Below are 26,007 nucleotides of genomic sequence, written 5' to 3'. Positions count from 1 at the left end.
AGACCCTGATGCTGGGAAAGATTGAGGGCAGGAGGAGAAGGGGATGACAGAAGATGAGATGGTTGGATGGCATCACTGACTCAATGGACATAGGTTTGGGTGGACTCTGGGAGTTGGTGAGGGACAGGGAGGCCTGGTGTGCTGCAGTTCATGGGGTCGCAAAAAGTTGGACATGACTGAGTGACTGAACTGAACTGAACTCAGAATACCTCAAAAGAGGTTTCTTCCTATACCATTCCCTTCTACCCACCACAGTCATATGCAGAATGTAGAAATGCTACATAGTACAAATATTTGTAAGCTTTCTCAGATTTGGGGGACACACTGGTGACCCTAATATTATCTCTGTCCAAGTCCTCATTCATGGTTAAACCTCTGTGCTTTCACTGGGCATAGGACCTTGACCAAGGCTGGAACTGTCAATACCCAAGACCCAGTCTCCATATGAAACTATGCCTTCTGTTATCAACAAGGACTTGGTCAACCATCTGCATCACTTTTAGAAGAATAAATCATGGGTCTCAACCCCCAGAAAAATCTGAATATTTTCATCCATTCTGCAGCCTGGCTTCACTTCTTGCTTTGAGTCTCTCTAATTCCTCCATGTGCCTTTCCATTACTAATGAAAGTGAAAGTCACTCAGTCTTGTCCAACTCTTTGTGACCTCATGGACTACACAGTCCATTGAATTCTCTAGGCCAGAATACTGGAGTGGGCAGCCTTTCCCTTCTCCAGGGGATCTTCCAGGGATTGAACCCAGGTTGCCCGCATTGCAGGCAGATTCTTTACCAGCTGAGCCACAAGGGAAACCCATTACATTCCATTACTAGTACTCTTCATTAAGTAGCCCATTCTTCCAAAAGGCAAATATGCCAAAGTTAGAAAGTGAGTTTCTGTACAGGAAACCCTGTTCAGTGAAAAAACAAAAAGCCTCCCTATGACAAAAGAACAAAAAGAGCCTATCTACTCTCTAGGAACTGGGAAGGAAAAAATATCCCTAGAATTAAGCACAAGTTAATATCTCAATATAGTATCTTTATAATTTCCAAATTTCATTTAAAAAGTAACATTTTTATAATTACATTCAATTCTTTTAATAAAGTAGTAATGATCATCAGAATGCCACCATTAGAGCATTCCTTGAGTGCAAATGCAAAACAAGAGATTCAGTAAATTATCTGAACAATAGCAATATTTCTCAAGAATGATTTATCATTGAATATTATCATTGAATTTAATTCTCGAGTTATTTATCATGGATTATCACTGAATTTAATTCTCAAGAGTGATATTTTAAGAGATGCCTGCTGGTTCAATAAAAAGTCAATTTCAAGTAGCTGACGTTGTCATGAATTTATTTATTCATTAATTACTTAAGTCATTTCAATCAAAATCATAAGTAGAATTCCTTTCCCTATCTCTTGGTTTTAATCTGAAATTTCCTTTTCCTTTCAGCATTTCACTGCTCAGTCCCTCACTGCCTGTACTTCTTCTATCACTACTTCCAGATGCCAAGACTGATTACTACAAGGAATGAATAATTACTACATTCCCAGAACAAGCAGTAGCAGATTCCAAAGCTGGCCATACGAGCAATGATAGAGGAATTATAGAAAAAGAAACTATGAAACATTGCTGAACGTGTTCAACAGCCTATGTTGAAGACTTTATATTGTTAAGATGGTAATACTTCCCAAATTTATCTATAAATTTAGTACAATCTATATCAAAATTCCAACTGTATTTTTGCATAAGTGAGCTAGCTGATCCTACAATTAATGTGAATATACAAGGAATCTTAAATAGCCAAATCAATCTGGAAAAAAAAATAAATAGAGGATTTTTGAGAAATTTTCTGATTTGTAAATTATAGTAATCAAGAGGCAGTACAAAGCTACAGTAATCAAGATAGTGTGGTACTGGCATAAGGGGGGGCATATAGACCAATGGAGCAGAATTAAGTATTCAAAAATAAATCCATATATGTATGCCAATTGACTTTCAATAGGAATGTCAGGGCCATTCAAAGGGAGAAAAATCATCTTTCCAAAAATACAGCTAGGAAATCTGGATATTCACATTCGAACAAATGAAGTTGGAACCCTATTCACATCATATATAAAAATTAATTCAAAATCAATCATAGGCCTAATCATGAGTTAAAACTATAGAACTCTTAGAATAAAACATAGATGTAAATCTACATGACCTCAGATTAGCAGTTTCTTAAATATAACACCAAAAATGCAACAACCAAATTAAAATAGAAAAATCAGCCTTCAACAAAATTATAAATTTTTGTGCTTCAAAAGACACTATCAAGAAAGTAAGAAGACAACTCATAGAATGGGGAAAATAACTGAAAATTATATATAAATGATATGGGTCTAATATCCAGAATATATAAAGAATTCTTAGAATTCAACAGTAAAATGACAGCCCAATATAAAAAAGGGCAAAAGATTTAAACAGACATTTCTCAGAAGAAGATATTCAAGTGACCAATAAGCACAAGTTGTTCACTATCATTAGTCATTCAGAAAATGTATATTAAAACCACAGTGAGACACTACACCCACTCAGTTCAGTTCAGTCTCTCAGTCGTGTCTGACTCTTCGCAACCCCAGGGACCACAGCACGCCAGGCTTCCCAGTCCATCTCCAACTCCCAGAGCTTGTTCAAACTCAAGTCCATCGAGTCAGTGATGCCATCCAACCATCTTATCCTCTGTTGTCCCCTTCTCCTCCTGCCTTCTGCCTCCTCACACCCACTAGGATGGCTATAATCAAAACAGAAAATAGGAGTAATTAACCTCTTTGGGAGTTTATCGAGATCTTAAGGTGTCCAAGTTAACACAGAGTCAGAGAATAATAAATGGTTGCAGGATCCCTGGATCACCCTTAGTTATGAAGGAAATGTTGGGACCTCTTGAGGTCAGGACTTTATGCCCAGACATGTAAATTCAGATCATTCATTCTGTCAGCCTGTCTGCGGTTGCTACAGGTCCCAGAAGTGGGTTCTAAAGAAGCAGTCAACATGAATTAAAAATAAATAAATACTAGTAGGTAAAACAAAATAAAAAATAAAGAAGCATTCAATACCAGATCACAGATGGAAGCATGAGTCAAAACCCAAAGCACAACTTTTTTTTTTCTGAATTTATTGGAACATAGCTGCTTTACAACTTTGTTAGTTTCTGCTGTACAATAAAGTGAATCAGCTACAATTTCAATCTTTAACCTAGTTTTAGAAAAGGGGGAGGGGAGTGGATTTGAATTGTATAGAAACAGTCTTGGCTCTGTATGGACCATGCTCAATGTACTTAATATCTGGACTGTGCTCAATGTACTTAATGTCAGTGTGAAGAAATGGATTAATATCAATGTAGAATCCATTCTAGAATCAGTTTTATGTGCTACAATATTTTAAAATATATAGGATCAGAAAATCATAGAAGGCTTATTTAACATTTCCTTATCATTCTCTTGTTTATTCCAGAAATGTCTGATATAGTTGCTTGGCTATTTTTGCTCTCATTACAATATTTATTTCATCAAATAGATGTTCATTACTTTCCATTCTCTGAAAGGCACTAGTGTAGCATGTGCTCTTATGCTCTGACCTTTGAAATAATTCATAATTAGACTAGTGAATGCTGTTCCCTCATTTTCCAACCTCAAAGCTAGCAAGTAGCTGCAAGAATAGTCTGTGACCTATAAGAAAGAATGTTAAAAAGCTTATAATTATTAGAGAACGGTACTGTTTTCTGCAGAGCAACTAAACACTGGATGTCTTGTTCTTGAGAAAGTAAATAATGGGAATAAAAAATGATTTCTCTATAATTTTCACTACAACTCATACTATTCTTTAATTCAATCAGAAAAATAGTTCATTATTTTTCTTATTTAATATATCCCTACTATCTGCCAGATAAGCTGACTAAGACAGACTCAGAAATGAGTAAGCATTTCACATCTTAGGGCTGAAGACAGTTGTTGCTGTTCAGTAGCTCAGGCATGTCCTACTCTTTGGGACCCCATGGGCTGCAGCATGCCAGGCTTCCCTGTCATTCACTATCTCTCTGATTTTGCTCAAACTCATGTCCACTGAGTCAGTGATGTCATGCAACCATCTCATCTTCTGTCACCCTCTTCTCCTCTTGCCCTCAATCTCCCCCAGTATCTGGGGTCTTTTTTTTCCAAAGAAGACAGACATATGAACAAATTAAAATCCACTTTGATGATTGTAACAACAGAACCATGCATACAATACCAGAGGAAGGGGTGTTTAATTCTGTAGAAATGTCAAGAAAATCTCTTCTTCAACATCAATTTTCCTTAATTACAGGCTTGAATAGTACCATAATTTTTTACAGAAATTCTATCACAAATGCAATTCTCCATTTATCCCATGAGCATTTGATTAATTCCTATCTCCTCCATTAATATTTGGGCATGGAGCATGTCTGTTCTTGCCCACTTTAAATTCTCAACATACAGAATAACATCTATAAAAAGCTATCAATTAGTACCTCTTAAATACTGTTGAATATACATAGGGAAAATATTTGTAAAGAAATACATTAGGATGCATTACTTAGCTCTTGAGAGTAGGTTAGGAGCTTGCCAGGGGAACTAGGCAAGAATAGGAGGGTTACAGCAGAAAAAGGACATAGCACAGTGTGCAAAGAGATGAAGGCACCAAGAGATGTGCTTGGTACTGGGGTATAAAATCTGAGATGGGGTTTGGAAGAGCATGTGATAGAGGGCAAAAAAATAAGGAGCGTGCAGAACATGAACATGTCGTGCTAAACAATTTTGGCTTTCATCTCACAGGTATGAGACCTGGTCATCAAAGCCTTTAGGCAAGTGAGAAAGTGAGAAACATGACTGGATTTTCCTTTACATCTTAAAAGGCCAATTTTTACAATTCTATGTTTATTAGGATTTTTAGGTTGCAACGTTCCCTTGGGTTACACTGAGTTTATTATAAGAATAAGCAGGAAAGCAGAGGAACTTTCTGCCAACAACTAAACAGATAATATGGAAAAATCCTGGATGTCTTCTCTGACTTTGGGAAGAGCAATTTCATCAGTGCTGTGTATGCAGATACCTGATTCCAAGCGGAGGACTTAATTGGTGAGGAAGAAATAAAGATGCTAAAAACGGAGTAGTTTTTAAAGAAGTCTGAAAAGAGGAGGAGGCTGCCAGGCTAACATGATGCTGAGAATTTATGCTTCAAAAAAACCTTCTTTCCAACAAATAGCAATGAAGGATAAAACATTAAACACAAAACACAACTGGACTCATCTGTAAGAGAACTATCTATGTGGATGAGAAATAGAACAGAAACATATAGTGCTGAGTGGAAGCTGCAGTCAGTTTTCTGTGTTTTGTAGCTGTGACAAATAATGTAGCAATGCTGGGCCAGAGCTCATGAAAAGTAGTCCTCTGATCATGGAGGAGGACTTCAGTTTCACTTTCTACTTAGAGCCATGGATGTGGTGAGCCTCCCCCACTTGCAAAAAGAAGTAGGAGGAAATCTAAGATCTATCAGTTTGCAGGTGAAAGCTAAGAATATGTAGACATTGTGGGTTCAAGAAGGCATTGTGGGGGAAAAAAAGAAACAGTTTCATTTTCTAACACTGAATCAAGCTGCCTTCAAGATTCAGCCTAGATTTGTCATATGTCCAAATAGCTCATAGAGGCCATAACTTCGAAGAGTGCTTGTAAAATCTAGCCCTATATTGAAGATACAAAAGGAACAGAGGGAACTACAAAACCTGAAACAAGACGGATGACCATGTGTGTGTGCATGGGCCAGGGTGGGAGAGCACATGTATGTGTATGAGAGGGATGACCGTGTGTGTGTGCATGCGCCAGGGTGGGAGAGCACATGTATGTGTATGAGAGGGATGACCGTGTGTGTGTGCATGCGCCAGGGTGGGAGAGCACATGTATGTGTATTAGAGGGATGACCGTGTGTGTGTGCATGGGCCAGGGTGGGAGAGCACATGTATGTGTATGAGAGGGATGACCGTGTGTGTGTGCATGGGCCAGGGTGGGAGAGCACATGTATGTGTATGAGAGGGATGACCGTGTGTGTGTGCATGCGCCAGGGTGGGAGAGCACATGTATGTGTATGAGAGGGATGACCGTGTGTGTGTGCATGCGCCAGGGTGGGAGAGCACATGTATGTGTATTAGAGGGATGACCGTGTGTGTGTGCATGGGCCAGGGTGGGAGAGCACATGTATGTGTATGAGAGGGATGAGTGTGTGTGTGTGCATGTGCATGTGTGTGTGTGTGTGTGTGTGACAAAGATGGGATTGGAGAGACAAGAGACAGAGAGAGAAATAAACTAGTATACAAAAATTTCAAAATATATGAAGAAAATCTGATACTAACATGATCAGTAACTAGAACATGATCTTATACTAAAAAACAAAATCAATAATTCATTAGTAGAGCTCTTCTACATGATATTTATAAAACAGCCTGATAAAGACATTCTTAAAGTATCAAGGATGTCAAAGAAATAACTGAAGAAATAATTTAAATTTAAATAGAACAGAAAAATAATTGAACAAAAACAAACATAACACAGAAAAATCAGAGGTAGGTAGGTAGGTAGATAGAAATACCAACTATAAATCTTGGAAATGTAAAATACAGTAATAAATTTGAAAATGCTATAGATGGGATAATTTCTAGACAAAGCAATACAAAAATGAACTAATGAACTAAAACATACAGTTGATGAATTCTAGCATCAACAAAGATAAGCATAGTTAAAAATCTAGAATGAAAGGCTCCAACATTTACAAAACAGAAGTTCTTAAGAATAAAAGTAAGAATTATGGAGATGCAAAATGTAAAGAAATTTTTAATGGGAAGTTTCCAGACTTATAGAAAAATATCTAAGTTCTCAGGTTTAAGGGATTCCAAGAAGCAAGAGGATTAAATAAAAATAAATCTATCCTTGGAAACATTATAATTGAGAGGGGGAGATGATCTTAAAAGCCAGCAATGAAAAAAGAGTGATTACTTACAGGTAATGACAAAAAATCTAAGAGTAGATTATTTATCAGCATAATAGAGGCCAGAAGAAACTAGGGGAAACCTTTAAGTAGGCAAGGGAAAATAAGTATCAATCTATAATTTTATACCCAGTCATGCAAGGCTGAGAGCAAAATAAAGATATTTTCACATATACAAAGTCTACCCACACATGCACACACTTACACACACATAACCCACTGAGTCACACACATATACACTTGAAAACATACTTGTGCTCACACTTACACATTGCACATATAGTTCTTATTCAAGACATATTTGAGCTGGCAGACAAGTGAATCTGGAAGAAGGGCAAAAAATATAAAAAACTTATATAAAATGTGTTAAATTAATTCACTATTGTCTAAGAAAAAATGTTTAATATTTTTTAAAGAGCATAAAATTCCAAACAAAAATAATGAGTTGGAGGAATGTTTAATGAATCATTAAAACTTGTGAGAGAGCTTATCATGATTGAGAGAGGATGGAAATATCACACAGCAATAAAGTTTATAGGTGTTTTTTTATATTTAAATAAGCATCCTTAAATTGTAAGTGTAAGTACTATAAAGAAAAAAAAAAAAGGATATTCAATTTTGAGCCAGAAGAGATTAGCTAAGATGGACCATTACTACCCATCAGCAAGGTTTCTCAAGGTCAAAGTGGTGGTTGGATCATCTTAAACAAAACACTGGGCTTCCCAGGTGGCATTAGTGATAAAGAACACACCTGCCAATGCAGGAGACGTAAGACCTGCAGGTTCAGCCCCTGGGTCAGGAAGATCCCCTGTAGGAGGGCATGGCAACCCACTGTAGTATTCTTGCCTGCAGAATCCCGCGGACAGAGGAGCTTGGCAGGCTACAGTCTTTAGGGTCAAAAAATCTGGACACAACTGAAGCAACTTAGCACACATGCACACATGGGTTACCCACAGGTGATTGAGTAAATGCTTTTGTCCGAATATAACCAAGCTTCAAGGAAGTGCATTTCCATTTTCACCAGTGAATATATCCCTGGAACTTGGCCCTGGTGTGCTGTGATTGATACTGGATTATTTGCAAAGGCTGTTACTATAAGTGCTAGAGTAGAATCTTTTTATAGAGCTTTTTGCAGGAGATAGGGATTCCCCTCCAGCCCCAAACTTCACAGCTCCTTGGGATGAGCTCTTTGGTTTTCTTTTAAAGCTGTCTATCGGTGTCCATGACAGCCCTTAGAACACTAGGTCAGATAGGACAACATCTGCCACTGCACTAAGAACAACTGTTCCCTGCTACTCACCTGAAAGTCCGTTTTCTCAGTGGAGTCAGGTCAAATGGGTCTTTCCACAACTTTCCTATCCCCAGACCCTCACATACACTGTCGCTTTTTCCCCTTACTGAAGTCAACCCCATGATCCCAGAGTGACTTTCTGTCCCTGCCTGTGCTGTGGAGGAGGGGCATTCTGAGTGCTGCAGAGGAGAGAGGAGCATAGGAGGCCCATAGCCAGGCTCAGGGAACATCTCCCTGATGGCACTGCTGGGCCCCACTGGTCCCAGGCACTGTCAGGAGACTTAGAACATGGTGACAAAGGCCTGGGCTCCCTAAGGCGCAGGGCCCTGTTTTCCCAGGTCTAAGGCATGCAGTGAAGACCCTGCTGCAAGAATCATATTTAGGAATGAATTTGATCCAAGTTCTGGATTCCGGTTGGATTGAGGCCTCAGGTTTCCAGGGCAACAGTAGATCTGTTCTCCCCTGAGCCTCAGAAGATATGAGATGATAAACAAAGCTGAGGGTTGGTTATCAAAAAAGAAAGAGGCCATTTCTCCATCAAACTCATTGTTCTTATTTTGCATCATCAAAGATGCTGAGCATTTCAGTATTCATGTCCAAGACTCTACTCAATATAAAATAAGTATTACCACCTCAATTGCTGCTATTTGGCTAATTTGCCTTCAAGAAATTTACAGGAAGATTTAATTAAGAAGGCTTGACAAGGCAATGTATTTCTGAGAAGTTGTAGCATCCTACAAATGGTGACATGAGGTCAAATGCCAATGGTTTTATCCTCAAATGAACTGTAATAACTTCCCTGAAATGTACTCTTTGGAATTTGCAATTGTTATAAAATGGAATTTATAATTAAAGGAAGAAACTAACACAGTGTACTAGACTAGAATGGAAGTCTGGAAACTCCAACTTATTTTTAAGTATAAATAAACACAAAGAAGGGAATAGAAAAGAACTAACATTATCCTAAAGTCTGCCGAGAACTTTCATAGATCAGATTGTATATTAGACAATTATACTTTCAGGATTTAAGTTAGAACTCACAATGGCATAATGAATATTCATTAAGCAGGTAGGAGATTTCAGTAGTAAAGATATAGCAGCACTGTTCACCAGTGAATGGATTTATTAAAAGGGGATACAGGGATAAGTAACAGCTTCCCAGGTGGCTCAGTGGTAAAGAATCCACCTGCAATGCAGGTGACTTGGGTTCGATCCCTGGGTCAGAAAGATCCCCTGGAGAAGAAAATGGCAACCCATTTCCGTATTCTTGCCTGGAGAATCCCATGGACAAAGGAACCTAGTGGCCTACAGTCCCCTGGGTCACAAAGAGTCAGACACAATGCAGTGACTAAACAACACAACAATAACAGCAACAAGTTCTTTCAACAGCCTATGGCCAGACATGGGAAGACATATCCAGCTGTTTATTTATAATCACGCCCCAGAAACAACTACAGCAAGTCCCCTATATACAAACCTTCAGACTGAGAAATTTCAAAACTGGGAACATGCATTCACATATCCAATCATGTAAGTCAGCTCATGTGTTTGGCATACATTGCATATGCATGCACCCTCTTCAAGTGGTTGTGTTTTTGTGTACTTTACTGTGTAGTGCTGTATAGAGTACAGTAGTGCAGTATCTTTAAGCCCAGGATGTCTGGAAGCAAGCTTAAAAGCAGTGGTATAGACCTGATTGTGTTAATTGGGAGCGTAGGCTAACTTTGTTGGATTTACAAACAAATCGGACTTACAAAACACCCTCTCAGAACAGAACTCATTCATATGTAGGGGACTTGTTGCATAACTCTTCCAGACACCCTGTCAGATTGTCCACTTTTGCAGTAGCTTCTATTTGCTCCTCTACTATGAAGACTCAAATATACCTTGCCCATTTCTATGCCTCCTTTATTATAATCTAAATAACATTTTTATATGGGTTTTAAATTGAAAATCGAGGGGGAAAATTAGAGAAATTATAATGTATTAAAAAAGAAATGGCATCAAAATCAGAAAATTCCATGTGATTCTGCTTCTAGGCATTATTTCTGATAAATCAAGCTTCAGTTTAAGCTTCCCCGGTGGTGCAGTGGTAAAGAATCCATCTGCCAATGCAGGAGGTGCAAGAGACATGGGTTCAATCCCTGGGTAAGGAAGATCCCCTGGAGTAGGAAATGGCAACTCGCTCCAGTACTCCTGCCTGGAATATTCCAAGGACAGAGGAGCCTGGTGGGCTACAGTCCATGGGGTGGCAAAGAGTCAGACATGACTGAGCCACTGAGCACACATACACGCTTCATTTTACAAAACTGAAAAATGAGTATATTACTATTTACCATGAAGAGCTGTTATATATGTTAGGCGCAACTTTGTTTAATTTTTGCAGTGTACTTGGTATAAGGCAAGACCACAATGTATGGTATCACTTATTTGGGGGGGATCTGGTATTCTTGGCCAAACATCATCTAATACAAGGGCTGAAAGTACATGGCTCTATTACTTGCCAACTTTTGGGCCTGTATCGGCCCATCAGTGGTAGCCAGAATAGTACAGTCCTGAGATACACTGCAATAACAATGACTATCTAGCTGCACTACTCAACGAAGTTCCAGAAGGTTTCAGATATTGTCCTAAAGTGAGTTGGCATGAGCTTGTAGTTTTGCCAGTTCACTGCAGCATCTTCAAAAGGACAACTGGTGGCAAGCTTGGCAGGCTACAGTTATTTCTTTGTAAAGAGTCTCGAGAGTATATATGGTCCATAGATAGCATAATATAATTCACAATTAAATGTTTTACTGTAAATCTTCCAACACTGTCCTTTCTCTTTTGAAAAGAATTCATTAATGAACTAAGTCCCATGAATGAAGTATACCCCTTGCCAAGTTTGACACCCACTCCAAACTGGCAAATCTGAGCTTTGAAGGCTAACTACATATGGGATTTTGTTATCATTTACTCATGACCAAACCCAATTTCCTATTTTGAAGGGGAAATTAATATTAACCCTCATTTGAAAGTCCCCAAAGATTTTTCAGACACCACAAGTCATCCTCAATCAAAAGTTGGAAGAACAAGTATAAATAAACCAAAACATGTGGGATTCATTTCCTTTAAAATGTAAGTTCAGGCAAAAGTCATTTGAAAAATTCTAACAGTTGTACCAAGCCAAAGACATGTGTCCTCAGGGGACTGTGGTGAGAGGGTCTTGATTTCTAGTATGCACATACTCACACAGTATTGTAATTGTACTTATTGCCTTTAAAAGATGCATTAAGGAATGAAGGTAATTGGAAAGCCCTTAGAAATCTAGTGTATACAGTCATCAATACAAGAAAAAATATTTCCAAGTCGGTTAGGAAGGGGGTTTCGCCTAGAGTGAAACCTAGGTTATCTGAATGGGATAGTGACTTCCAACTTCTCACTTCCTCTCCTCTGTAATCAGTAATAAGATAGGAGATATTTTCTAGAGCTGTAGCCTGCAATAGAACCACCTGCAACAACGTACATGTTCCCCATTCTGTGATCTTCAATATAGCAGTCACATGTCAGTCAGTTCAGTCACTCAGTTGTGTCCGACTCTTTGCGACCTCAAGGTAGCACACCAGCCTTTCCTGTCCATCAACTTCCAGAGCTTACTCAAACTCATACCCATCAAGTCGGTGATGCCATCCAACCATCTCATCCTCTGTCATCCCCTTCTCCTCCCACCTTCAATCTTTCCCAGCATCAGGGTCTTTTCAAATGAGGCAGTTCTTCCCATAAGGTAGCCAAAGTATTGGAGCTTCAGCTTCAACATCAGTCCTTTCAATGAATAGGCAGGACTGATTTCCTTTAGGATGGACTGGTTGGATCTCCTTGCAGTCCAAGGGACTCTCAAGAGTCTTCTCCAACACCACACTTCAAAAGCATCAATTCTTCAGTGCTCAGCTTTCTTTATAGTCCAACTCTCACATCCATATGTGACTACTGGAAAAACCACAGCTTTGACTAGATGGACCTTTGTTGGCAAAGTAATGTCTCTGCTTTTCAATATGCTATCTAGGTTGGTCCTAGCTTTTCTTCCAAGGAGCAAGCATCTTTTAATTTCATGGCTGCAATCACCATCTGCAGTGATTTTGGAGCCCCAAAAAATAAAGTCTGCCACTGTTTCCACTGTTTCCCCATCTGTTTTGCCATGAAGTGATGGGACCAGATGCCACGATCTTCGTTTTCTGAATGTTGAGTTTTAAGCCAACTTTTTCGCTTTCCTCTTTCACTATCATCAAGAGGCTCTTTAGTTCTTCTTCACTTTCTGCCATAAGGGTGGTGTCATCTGTATATCTGAGGTGATTGATATTTCTCACAGCAATCTTGATTCCAGCTTGTGCTTCTTCCAGCCCCGTGTTTCTCATGATGTACTCTGCATATAAGTTAAATAAGCAGGGTGACAATATACAGCCTTGACGTACTCCTTTTCCTACTTGGAACCAGTCTGTTGTTCCATGTCCAGTTCGATCTGTTGCTTCCTGACCTGCATATAGGTTTCTCAAGAGGCAGGTCAGGTGGTCTGGTATTCCCATCTCTTTCAGAATCTTCCACAGTTTATTGTGATCCACACAGTCAAAGGCTTTGGCATAGTCAATAAAGCAGAAATAAATGTTTTTCTGGAACTCTCTTCCTTTTTCAATGATTCACCGGATGTTGCTCATTAATGTAGCTTTATTATGATGAGAGCTTCCTTCCGTTTTGTTCATTCTGTTCATTGTATCCCTGGAACACAGAGATTTCCTAACAGAGTAGCCACTGGAATAAATTAATATAATGAATTAATGAAGCTTTCCAGATGAAGATTTGATTAAACAGAGATTTGATAAACCATTGCAGTTTACTGCTGAGGAAAAAAAATGTTCATGCATTTAAACTGTTTCACTTGTCCTCAAAAGTTTGTTTTTCCCATTTCAATTAACAGAAAGTGGCCCACAGCTATATTTCATTTTTGAGAGAATTTCTTTCCAACTGAATGTGCATGGATCTTGCTTGGCCACACTTGAAAAGTAGTGATGCATGGAATGTTATAGCTGGAAGGGGCCTTAGGGAACCTATTCCAGTGGTCCTAAACTATGTTCTTATAATGGGTAGGCCAAGGTTTCCCACCATAAAAATGAATAATATAGTATTTTTTCCAATTTGCAGAAGTATTAGTCACTCAGTTGTGTCCGAGTCTTTGCAATCCCATGGACTGTAACCCATCAGGCTCTTCCATCTGTGGAATTCTCCAGGCAAGAATACTGGAGTAGGTAGTCATTCCCTTCTCCAGGATATCTTCCCAAGCCAAGGATGGAACCTGGGTCTCCTTCATTGCATGCAGATTCTTTACCATCTGAGCCACCAGGGAAGGCCTTAGGGAACCTAAGCTATATCCTAAACTATGTTCCCATAATGGGTAGGCCAAGCTTTCCCACCATAAAATTGAATAATGAAGTATTTTTTCCAATTTGTAGAAATAAAAAATTAATAGAAATATTTTCTCAATTAATTTTTGTCTCATAAATTTCTTTTTAAGATATTGGCACTGCAGTCACTTATCAACAAACAAGTACTAAGAGACATTAAAAATCAATAATCTAGAAGCAGATGAACACAGAAAAACTCAGATATACTTATTGCAACAACTTGATTTATCATGTACACATAGAAATGGTTTTGATTATATTTTGCTCTATTTAATAATATTTTCTACTAGTACAATTTTTCCTAGTTTGTCTGAAAATTAAAGATCACATATATATGGTACTCAACTAAAAATGTGTATCGGGAAAACGGAATTCCAACTGCAAGTTTTAATGTCAAACAAGTTTGAAAACTTCTGACCTGATCAGCCCCTTAATTCCACAGATTCAGTAACTTATACCCAAGATAAATGACTTCTCCAAAGTCACATAAAAGGACTCACTTAATTGTGTCTGACTCTTTGCGACCCCATGAACTATACAGTCCATGGAATTCTCCAGACCAGAAAACTGGAGTACTCTGGGTATACTGGGTAGCCTTTCCCTTCTCCCAACTCAGGGATCAAACCCAGGTCTCCCAAAGTAGGTAGATTTTTTACCAACTGAGCCACAAGAGAAGCCCAAAGTCACATAGTTACTAGCAAAAATAGATACTTGAAAATCTTTTCTATTTTCCTCCTTTTCCCTTATTTCCCTTATTTCAATTCTGAAAGATTCAGTCCATTCTAAAAGTTCCCAACATTTATTTCATTGTGTGGGAAACATTTACTCAAAAATCTGTGTTGAGTAGGGTGGAGCTTTCTTTGCATTCAACTCCCTTTCCAAATAATCCCATTTTTCTAATCATTACATAATAAACATTTTCTTTAAAAGATAGAAAGCTATAAAACTACTCAAAAAGTATTTCTTAAAAAAGGAAAAATTCACCTTCTCTTCTGCCAGATATAATCACAAACTAGAGACCTGTAGACTGTCTTCTTGTTTAGTTACTAAGTTGTATCTGACTCTTTTTCAACCCCATAGACTGTAGCCCCCTAGGCTCCTTTGTCCATGGGATTTTCCAAGTAAGAGTACAGGAGAGGGTCAACATTTCCTTCTCCAGGGGATTTTCTGACCCAGGGATCGAACTTTCATCTTCATTGCAGGCAGAGTCTTTACTGCTGAGCCACCTGGTGGTATTGAGGGCTCAAATAAGTATTCCTTGAAGCCCCCAAAAAGCCACCAAATAGGTATTCCTTGAAGAATTTCCATTGAAGAATTGAAAGAGAGGGGGTAAAATGCCAATGTATGAGATTATTTCTAATTTTTAAACTTCCTAAATTTCTGCCCTCTTTTAAAACTCTAGAAGATATCACTTAATTAAGCCCATATTCTTGACTGACAACAATTATCAGGATCTAAGTAGTTACTACTCACTTTATTCAAGGCCTAGAGCTCCCTGTTCACCCCAATTCCCTCCTTTTTCACCAAGTGTCAGTTCTATATTATTCAATTTGATCTGCATTTTTATTATTTCTCTGTCCTCATGTCACCATCAAAATTGAGGGGAAAAATAAACTGAGATGGTAATTAAACCAAGAAAAAAATTAGAATCACATTTATTTTGTGGAAATGAAGAACACTGCTATCTGTTTGAATATACATATGATGTGTCTCTCTATGAAAACAACTTAAGATGGATTTTTTTCATACTCCATGGCACGGCCTTCTTTGAGTTTGTGATTTCTGCCTTACAGTCATGATTACTAACTCACTTGACAGATAGTAATTAAAAGCCACTAGCTTCCTGTTTGCTTTTTCTTCTGAAGAATATTTATTACTATGACTGCTACCCCATAGTAGACATGTGTGTCATGCCTAATGTCTCAAAAACTTCCTTGTTCACCATCTACTCACCTCACAAACACACAAACACCCATAAACTACATGCTCCGTGAAATAGCTCCAAGCTGTCCACTGCAGAAGAGTAATCACTCTTCGTGACATTCCTGGGTACTTAACCCAAGGCACTGCAGCTTAGATTAGCCTGTGAGCCATAAAGTGGCCTGGTTTTCACTAAAGCAACCAGACTTTCTTCCTTTAGAATTTTTGGTTTTATAAGATTTTCATTTATATATTTATAAAATTTTAATTTTTAGTTTTATGAGATTGGCTGGATAATAAGAACAAAAGAGACAGCCCAGAGAGCAGAGAAGCAGGATGAGACCTTGTCAGCTATAAAAAAAGAGGGATTAGTGATACTTAATGCTGCTTCTGTGGCCAAGTGATTGCTCCCTTTCAGAAGATATTAGATTACATTGCTATAATTTTTTTAAAAGGGTTTTTTTACTTATTTTCCATTTTAGGAATATATAAGGGAACTGTCCTTGGGTCAATGGCCCCTAATTCCATATGTTTTTCTATTATAGGTTTTTGTTGTTTAATGATAAGTTGTGTCCAACTCTTTGCAACCACATGGACTATAGCCTGTCAGGGCCCTCTGTCCATGGGATTTCCCGGGGAAGAATGTGCCCAGAAATCCGCAAGTGTGCACTGCATGAATCTTTTATTGATAACATTGGTAAAATATAACCCAATAAATAGGCAAAGATGCCAAAGTAATCCAAACATAGTTTAACCAATTTATTATATAGATATATATTTTTTTTCAATTGACCAACTGCTACTAACTGATCAATTTTGGTCAAGTGATGAGAATGAAGTGCTGGCATTTAAGAAAAGCCCAAAGAATATTTTTCAGGGTCATCCTAATTCTTAATCTGGGTTAACAACATCAATGGTGACTTTCAGATATATTTTGGTAGTTTCTGCTAGATGTTAGCCCAATTTGGTCACAGAGCTGAAGATTTCATTAGTTTTAAGATTTATATACACATCTCCAGAATTCTAGTGTTCATGGGTTAACCTGCTGAGAAAAATTGACTTCAATGTCATTGGCTTATTTGTATATTGAGGAATGCAGGTATATCAGGTTTGCAATTATCTAGAAAAATCTTGAGGTTTATCTTCCAAGGATTTCGGCCAAATCTTAAAGTGTGTTTCATATTTCTTGTAACTTGAGAATTTCCTCTGAAATTGGGCCTTCATTTATACCATCATGTTTGTAAATATGGGCAATCTGACTCTTACAAGCACACGGCAGATCTGAAAAGGGAAATGAATCTCCAGTTACTCAATTCACAAGTCTGGTTTGAATCAGAATATTTCACTTCTTTAAAGAAAGGAGAGCTGTTCGAATCTAGTTTGGCTTTTGCTTAAGTCATATTCAGTCTGTGGCGTTATCTCCTAATATCAGTAAGGAAACACCATACCATGATCCCTCTGACAAAGCTGATTCTTGTAGATCTCCTTAACTCCAAACATTCCTTGATAGCGACATGCAGTTTTCATTCTCTCCAACATGCTTTCACCTTCCATTCAGCTGACAACACAAAAAATTAGCAAATTTACCATATTTTGCTGGCAATTTCTGCATACATTAGTTAAGGTCTGGTCATGAATATAAAAACAATTTAAAGTGTTGATAACTTTCTTTGTCATCTCATGAAATGAACCCAACTTGGAATACTTGCCTGATGAATTTGGATAGTGGGCAGGCACTCTTCACATTCCTTTGGAACATGAATAAACTGTTGAAAGCTTTTCTGGTCTTTTTCATCACAGGGCTCCATCCAAAGGAAGTACAAATAATTTTCCAAAGTTTGATCAAACCTCTCACCCATTTTTTTCTGGCAAAAATTTATTTTATTAACATGTTCTTAAAATATTGCAAAAAATTTCAAGGCAGTCTGCACTGGGAGTCGGGTGGTCACAGTTGATCTGCCCGAGACTATTTCTTTCCAGCCTATTATCTCTCCTCAGCTCCTGTAGAATAGTTTCTTGCAGGCTGCCATTCTTATGTACCACAATATAACGTCACCCACCTATCTCACCCAAAATAGAAGCAACAGACAAAAGTGATACCTGATATGCAAATAATTTCCTATCATCTACACAAAGCCAGTTCCTAAAATTCTAGACAACATAAAATAAACAAATATTAATACAACTTGTCCCACAATCTCTATTTGACTTATGACTGAAGTGAGAATTGGCAGAAACATTATTTTAAAATCAGCTCAGCTGGTTTGTTGCTCTTTGCATTTCCTCTGGATTGTCGACAGGACATGGGTCCTATCCAAAACTATATTATAATGTGGAAATTTATTTCCTATGTTGGATCCTAACAATCTCTCTTTTTTTCTGTCTCTAGCTTAAGTCATAATATTTAATTCTCATTTTGTGAGTTTCTTTACTATTTTATCTATGGTCCTCATGTTCTTGGGTTCTCCTAACCACCGGGCTCGTCAAGGTGGTATAGTTTTTAATTGCAAGAACTCATAGTCATTTCTAGAGACTCTATTGAGATGACAGTGCTGGAAACAGATCCCAAGGATGGTAAAGATTCTAATGGCCTGAGATGGAGTGAATGTTGGTTGAATTTTCTGTTTTTTCAAGATCTCCCAAGTCTGAAGTGTTCCTGGGTTGCCAGGAAATGACCTTATCACCTGTAAGCTGTACTTTGTAAACTATAGAACAGACATTTGACTGATTTCCCGGTAGGGATTTGTAGGCATTAATTCTACATATGAAGTGTAATCTTTATTCATTAATGATATGCTCATTATACCTGGTTAAATGAGACTATGCACTCATTTCAATTCAGTTCATTCACTCAGTTGTGTCCAACTCTTTGCGACCCCATGAATCACGGCACACCAGGCCTCCCTGCCCATCACCAACTCCCAGAGTTCACCCAAACTCATGTCCATCGAGTCGGTGATGCCATCCAGCCATCTCATCCTCTGTCATCCCCTTCTCCTCCTGTCCCCAATCCCTTCCAGCATCAGGGTCTTTTCCAATGAGTCAACTCTTCGTATGAGGTGGCCAAAGCATTGGAGTTTCAGCTTCAGTATCAGTCCTTCCAATGAACACCCAGAACTGATCTCCTTTAGGATGGACTGGTTGGATCTCCTTGCAGTCCAAGGGACTCTCAAGAGTCTTCTCCAACACCACACTTCAAATGCATCAATTCTTCGGTGCTCAGCTTTCTTCACAGTCTAACTCTCACATCCATACATGACCACTGGAGAAACCATAGCCTTGACTAGACGGACTTTTGTTGGCAAAGTAATATCTCTGCTTTTCAATATGCTATCTAGGTTGATCATAACTTTTCTTCCAAGGAGTAAGCATCTTTTAATTTCATGGCTGCAATCACCATCTGCAGTGATTTTGGAGCACCCAAAAATAAAGTCTGACACTGTTTCCACTGTTTCCATGCCATCTATTTCCCATAAAGTAATGAGACTAGATGCCATGATCTTAGTTTTCTGAATATTGAGCTTTAAGCCAACCTTTTCACTCTCCTCTTTCACTTTCATCAAGAGGCTCTTTAGTTCCTCTTCACTTCCTGCCATAGGTTGGTGTCATCTGCATAACTGAGGTTATTGATATTTCTCCCAGCAATCTTGATTCCAGCTTGTGCTTCTTCCAGCCCAGTGTTTCTCATGATGTACTCTGCATAGAAGTTAAATAAGCAGGGTGACAATATACAGCCTTGACGTACTCCTTTTCCTATTTGGAACCAGTCTGCTGTTCCATGTCCAGTTTGAACTGTTCCTTCCTGACCTGCATATAGGTTTCTCAAGAGGCAGGTCAGGTGGTCTGGTATTCCTATCTCTTTCAGAATTTTCCACAGTTTATTGTGATCCACACAGTCAAAGGCTTTGGCATATAAGCTAATACAAAAATAGCAATACAAGCAATTTGGTTGTATAATATTTATTCAATTACATCCTGAAAGAAAGGAGAATTATTATACCTATACATTGTTACTAATGTAACAAGCTTCCCTGGTGGCTCAGATGGTAAAGAATCTGCCTGCAATGTGGGAGACTCAAATGTGATTCCTGAGTCAGGAAGATTTCCTGGAGAAGGAAATGGCAACTCGCTCCAATATTCTTGCCTGGGAAATCGAATGGAAAAAGGAGCCTGGCGGGCTATAGTCCATGGGTCAAAACGGACACGACTGAGTGACTAACACTTTGACACATTGTTACTAATATGGCAGAAAAAGAGAGAAAAAGTAGAAGTCTTTATTTCTGATTCTGAAGGTCAGAGAGAAGAAGAAAGCATTGAAACAATGTTCTACTAAGTTAATGATTAAAGAAAGATTAAGTATAAAGAAAAAGGACATTAAACTCTGATCTTATCTTTCCTCAACATTTACAGATCGGCTTCTCAGGTCTCAGCTTTTATGTGTCAACTTAGGGTTATAAGCTTCTGAGAAACTTTCACTGACTTGGACTGGATAAACGTCCACCACATGCGCTTTTATTGCAGTTTACCTCTGATAAGGTCTATTAAAATACTGTTTTTAACAACAAAAATTGGCAATTACTTAAGTGACCAACAGAAGCAGACACAGTAAATCTATAATATGTAATAAAATATAATAAAAATGATGTCAATGTATAATCAATGACATAAAATACATTCATAATAAATACATTCACCATATATTCACATGGTGAAATTACATAATGCAAAAATAGATTATAAAAACATAGCATGCATACAATGATCACATTTAATAAATATCCTTGTATTCATATATGTATCAAAATAAGTTCTAAAAGCCTTAAATGTCACTAATGAGTTATCACTTGATAGTAAGACTATGTACTTATTTTTTACTTATTGTCTAATTTGTATTGCATAGATTTCTTTTTCATGAGGGGAGCAATGAAGATCATTAAAGTAAACATTTCCTGAGCAAAGAATTGGTAATTTAAAAAACATCACTTACTCAACAAAAGCACACAAAGATGCTTTACTATCCATCACTCTAGATGTAGCCCAGAGTTCTAGAATGGAATATTACAAGATATTTTTTTCTGCTTAAGATAACAAAAAGTCTTTCCCTTTCCTTTTTTCTGGAGTAAGCTACCTTAAAGATAATTCTCATAAACAGACATTTTACATTGAACCCAGGAGACCTGGTTTTTATTCCTGAATCGGGAAGATCCCATGCAGAAGGGAATGGCTACCCACACCAGTATTCTTGCCTGGAGAATTCCATGGACGGAGGAACCTGCAGGGTTACAGTCCATGGAGTGGCAAAGAATCAGACACAACTGAGCAACTAACACTTTCATATTCACAAACTGAACCCACAAGTTCTCAAAATATTAATAATTCTGAACTTCACTTCTAAAGGCCAGACTTATTTTTCTGGATACTTCACATTAGTGTTCTGTATTCTGTCTGGAGGTGCTAAATTCAACTTTACTTGCTTGATTTTTCTGTAACCTCAGTTTATGTATCTCAAACAAGAAATCAGAAACCAGTTGACCCATAGATTTTCTTGTGTATGTGTATGCTTACTACACCATAGACTGTAGCCTGCCAAGCTCTTGCATCATCTTATGCATTGGCAGGCAGATTCTTTACCACTGTGCCACCTGGGAAGCCCCATAGATTTTCTTACTTGAGTCTTATGCATTCCATTCAATGACCAAGTTTGTTCACGTGATTTTATTTTGTCTAATTATAAGGAGCCAGTTAGACACAACTCTGAGATGGAAAATGTATCCTAATAAGCCTTGGGGCTCACACTGAGATTTATGCAAAAGATAAAGAAGTCACAAGATGGAAGAGAAACTGGTATTTTTACACCTGCATGCTAGCATTCTTCCAAAATAATCAATTGTGAAAGGAAGGACTCAGAATGTGTACAACTAGATTGTCACCCATTCCTGTGGCTTAAATATTTAATTTTTAGACATACATACCTATTTTGATTTTTTAAAGTTACTTTCTGTAATGTAGAATATAGTGCTAAATTCTGAATAAAATGATGCTACTACACCAACAAATAGCCCACGCTACTTGTCCAAACTGGGATTTCCAGGGGGCTCAATGGTAGAGAATCCATCTGCCAATGCAGGATATCCCTGGGTCAGGAAGATCCCTGGAGGAGGAAGTGGCAACCCATTCCAGGATTCTTGCCTAGGACATCCCAATGACAGAGGCACCCAGTGGGTTACAGTCCCATGGGGTCAAAAAGAGTCAGATGCAACTGAGCATACAGGCACTTGGCCAAAATAACCTTTTGTTAATCATCTGCATCTTCATGCCCAGTGAGTGGAGACATGAGAAATAAGGGGGAATTGCTGTTTAATTTTCCTGTTCTCCTCATGTTCTTCTTCTTTCTACAACTTCAATGTATTCATGTCATGGTTCACTCTTACTTTACACTGATCTCTGCAACAGCTCACCTGCAATGCAGCTTACTCCTGGATTTATTTTTCCAATGTCACTTTCATTCCGTATTTACACACATTCATCAGTCTTCCTGGCCAAAGGTGAACACATTGAATTTAAAGTTTACTTTTGTTTCTTCATACAAATTTAGGTTTACATCATGTGAATTTCACATAGCTGGCTTCTCGTCATTCAAAAGACCGATCAAATGTCATTTCCTCAGACAAGTCTTTTCTGACTATCCAAATGAAGTAGTCACCAGTCATTGTAATTATCTGGGTAATATTTACTCCTATGTGACACATTTGCTCATTTATTCACTTATCTCCTCCCAACAAATGATATGCTTCATGAGGGCAGGGGCCATGTCTACCCTATTTCTACCTGAGAATGGCTTGGGATTTCGTAGGTGTTCAATGAGTTCTAAAGATAAAATGAATAAACAAATGAATGAATATGTGTACGAACCCTCCTACCTAAGAGCAACAGTCACTTAACTAAAGAAAAATAGTCCTTGATGAATATAGCACATAAAATTGAATAATCTTAAGTCTGTATCCAATCTTGTCCCACAGTTACTGACTCGGTCAAGGTCAACAAGAAAACAGATATAATTAATCACTCTTATTAACTCATGGTTCAAAAAACAAAACTCCATTGTAACACATATATAATGTATAACATGTATAACACATGTAATACAGAAGATAAAATTATGAATAACATTATTTTATTTATCCAAAAATAAAATTTGATAAATTATTGATAACAATATAAAGTGACTTGAGGAAGCTATCAGACTAAAATCTATCATTGCACTCCCGAAAAGTCATCAACATTCTAAAGAAGTTCCTCTATTAAATGACAACTCATTCTAGCAAAAATTATGTTAGGAGGCAATGATTAAGTGAGGCATCATGGATCTTAATTGCAAATTATAGAAAGTGATTAAATATGCACCTAAACTATGAACACAGACTTTTAAGAATAAAGCTGTTCTTGGCACGTATGAAATATTAATCTCTATGATTGAATAGTTTCACAACAAAACCTTACATTGCTTTATTTGACATCAATGCATTCTATCTAGTGAAGGTCATTTGATTTCCTGTAAATGGAGCTCTGTAGAGTAATCCAAATAATAAGCAGCGTATTCAGTGACTGCCAGTTAGTCAGTGTCACACTGCATTTCAACAAAAGCCATTACATCCTGTGTGACAGGAAAATGGGTGGAGGACCTTGTATATCAAACTTCCAGAAACCCTTGTTTACAAGGCTGGTTTTTTTGTGTTGGCTGTCCAAAACTTTTTCAGCAGGTCATGGCTTTTTTTCTAGGAAAGTTATCTTTATGAAACACATTGATGATTCTTTCCTTTTGTATATAACAAAATACCTAAAACATACACACACCTACAGGCATGAAGACTCCTATTCAATTAAAGGTTGTGAACTAGAGAAAAAACTGATACTAAGTAATACATATTTGTATAGTGGCTTATAATATTTAGCATATAGCAGGCACTTCGCAGAGTATTATTAAACCACTGAATCAAGAAATAAAAACACAGACGTCCCATATACTCCCTGCTGTTTAAATTCTAAAGACTTCTTGTATGTTCTTGAATAACAAGTATCTTTTGTTGTTGTTGTTGTTGTTGTTTAGCCTCTGGGGATACCTTTGATTTTTTTTCTTTTTTTTTTTTTGTATGAGGAGGGAGATAGGAGGGGGTTTAGGAGTGGGAACTTATGTACACCCATGGTGGATTCATGTTGATGTATGGCAAAACCAATACAGTATTGTAAGGTAACAAGTATCTTTTTAACAGAAGTGCTTCCTGATAGCCATATTTAAAGGATAGATATATGTGTGTATATGTATGTATGTGTGAGTATAAATATATGAGTAAATAATATATATATATATATATTTAAGCAAAGAAGCCCTTCTACCCCCAGCTGTTCTCTGACCCTCTGACCTATTCTGTGTTCCTCCCCTGGTAGATCAGCTCTTTATCAACTTCATCCGAATGAAATGACAGCACTAATTTGTCTTCTCAATGCCCTCTAGATTTTTCAAAATTGAAACAAAAGCTCCAGATGCCTACTCTTGCATGGGAACATTTCATAACCCACCTTGTTCGATTACTTAGAAAACATACTTATTGTTCCTTACTTGTGCTCTCACAGCGAGCAGTGGGACATTTAGGCAGCACTGATCTCCATCGATCCCCTTGATCTGTCTTCTCACCAACCAGAACTCCCCTTACTGCAAATGTCCCCATTCCTACCCCTACTCCAGCACTTAAAAGAGGGCCTCATAGTATGTGATGATAATGAACCAATAAAAATTTGGATTTAAACAAGAGGGTTTCTGGCGATATTTTGTGATCCTCTCCTATACGAATCTTGACAGGCAAGATAATTAGGGGTACACTGAGCCATCAAGTGTACCAAAATCTCAAGGGAAGATCATTAAACAGCAGAACAATCTACTATCCTTATTTTGTTTATTTGTAGGTTTCAATTTTTCTCTTTAAGCATTCTCTTACTGTATTTTTTCAACTTTAACACTATATTTTTGACATAAGAGGAAACCACAGAGGGACATACTATAGTATTAATAATAGCAATCACAGTACCAGTCATGATTTTCTCTATATTTTGAAAGTATTTAATTCCTAGAAAAATTGCATCTCACTGGACTAATAGTGTCACTCAGTCAGATGTAGCAGTTAATTCCCATGCATTGGCCATAATTTTCTCCCTGACCTTCTAAAGACATGAATTTAAGTAAACTTTAAACATGAGAAATAAGATTCATTAATAATGCTCAGTAATATTTAATTATCTTCATATTGGGCTTCCCTTGTAGCTCAGTTGGTAAGGAATGTGCCTGCAGTGCAGGAGACCCCGGTTTGATTCCTGGGTCAGGAAGATCCCCTGGAGAAGGAAATGGCAACCCACTCCAGTGTTCTTGCCTGGAGAATCCCATGGATGGAGGAACGTGGCAGGCTACGGTCCATGGGGTTGCAAGAGTCAGACATGACTGAGTAACTAAACCACCACCACCACCATCTTCATATTAGTCCATGTTTACATGATACCAAACAGATGCATTTTAAGGGCAACTCCAGTGCTTTTTGGTGAGAGTTTTCTTTCCTAAAATGAGAACCAGTTGTTGTTGTTGTTTAGTCACTAAGTCATGTCCGACTCTTGTGGCCTCATTGACTGCAACCAGCTAGGCTCCTCAGGCAGATTCTTTATCACTGAGCTACCAGGGAAGCCCAAAAATGAGAACCAGAGCTATATTCCAAGGTAACACAGGACACTTATTTCATATACACTTTTTCACCATACTGGAGATTGTATATGGCCTGAACCTCTAGTGTTAATTAAGGTTGAACAATAAATTTGGTTTCAAAAGATTTACACTTTCTATAGAAACCTAAGCTTTCAGAGTTTTAGACAAGGGCCCTCCTGGGCTGGTGAACTTTTATCTGACTGGAATATGCATGCCAGCACTTTGAGCACAGCCAGAGTCCCTGGGGACTGCCATCAGCCTCAAGGTTTGAGCCAATACGATCATCAAAGTCCTGATCTAATTGAGGTCAGCTGACAGAGATGTACACATCAAGATCCAGCTCCATACGAGAACCCTCAGGAATTCTCCAAGATTATGACCCAAGTTTATTTCATTCTCATAAATTAACTCAGGACATGGAGAGCCTAAAATCAGAAAGACTTGTTAGAAAACTCTCATCACCCCAACCATCACCAATGATATGGAGTCTAGGGGTTGAGAGCAGGGACAGAGGAAGGTCTTGTTTGCTTAAGTCGGGTGGTCCCACTGAGACAGCAGCATCCTTGCCTTTGGGGAAGGAA

The sequence above is a fragment of the Capra hircus genome, chromosome 20 (assembly GCF_001704415.2).
Source record: "Capra hircus breed San Clemente chromosome 20, ASM170441v1, whole genome shotgun sequence".
Lineage (NCBI taxonomy): Eukaryota > Metazoa > Chordata > Mammalia > Artiodactyla > Bovidae > Capra > Capra hircus.
The sequence above is the reverse complement of the archived record's forward strand: the minus strand, read 5'-3'. Positions refer to the sequence as shown.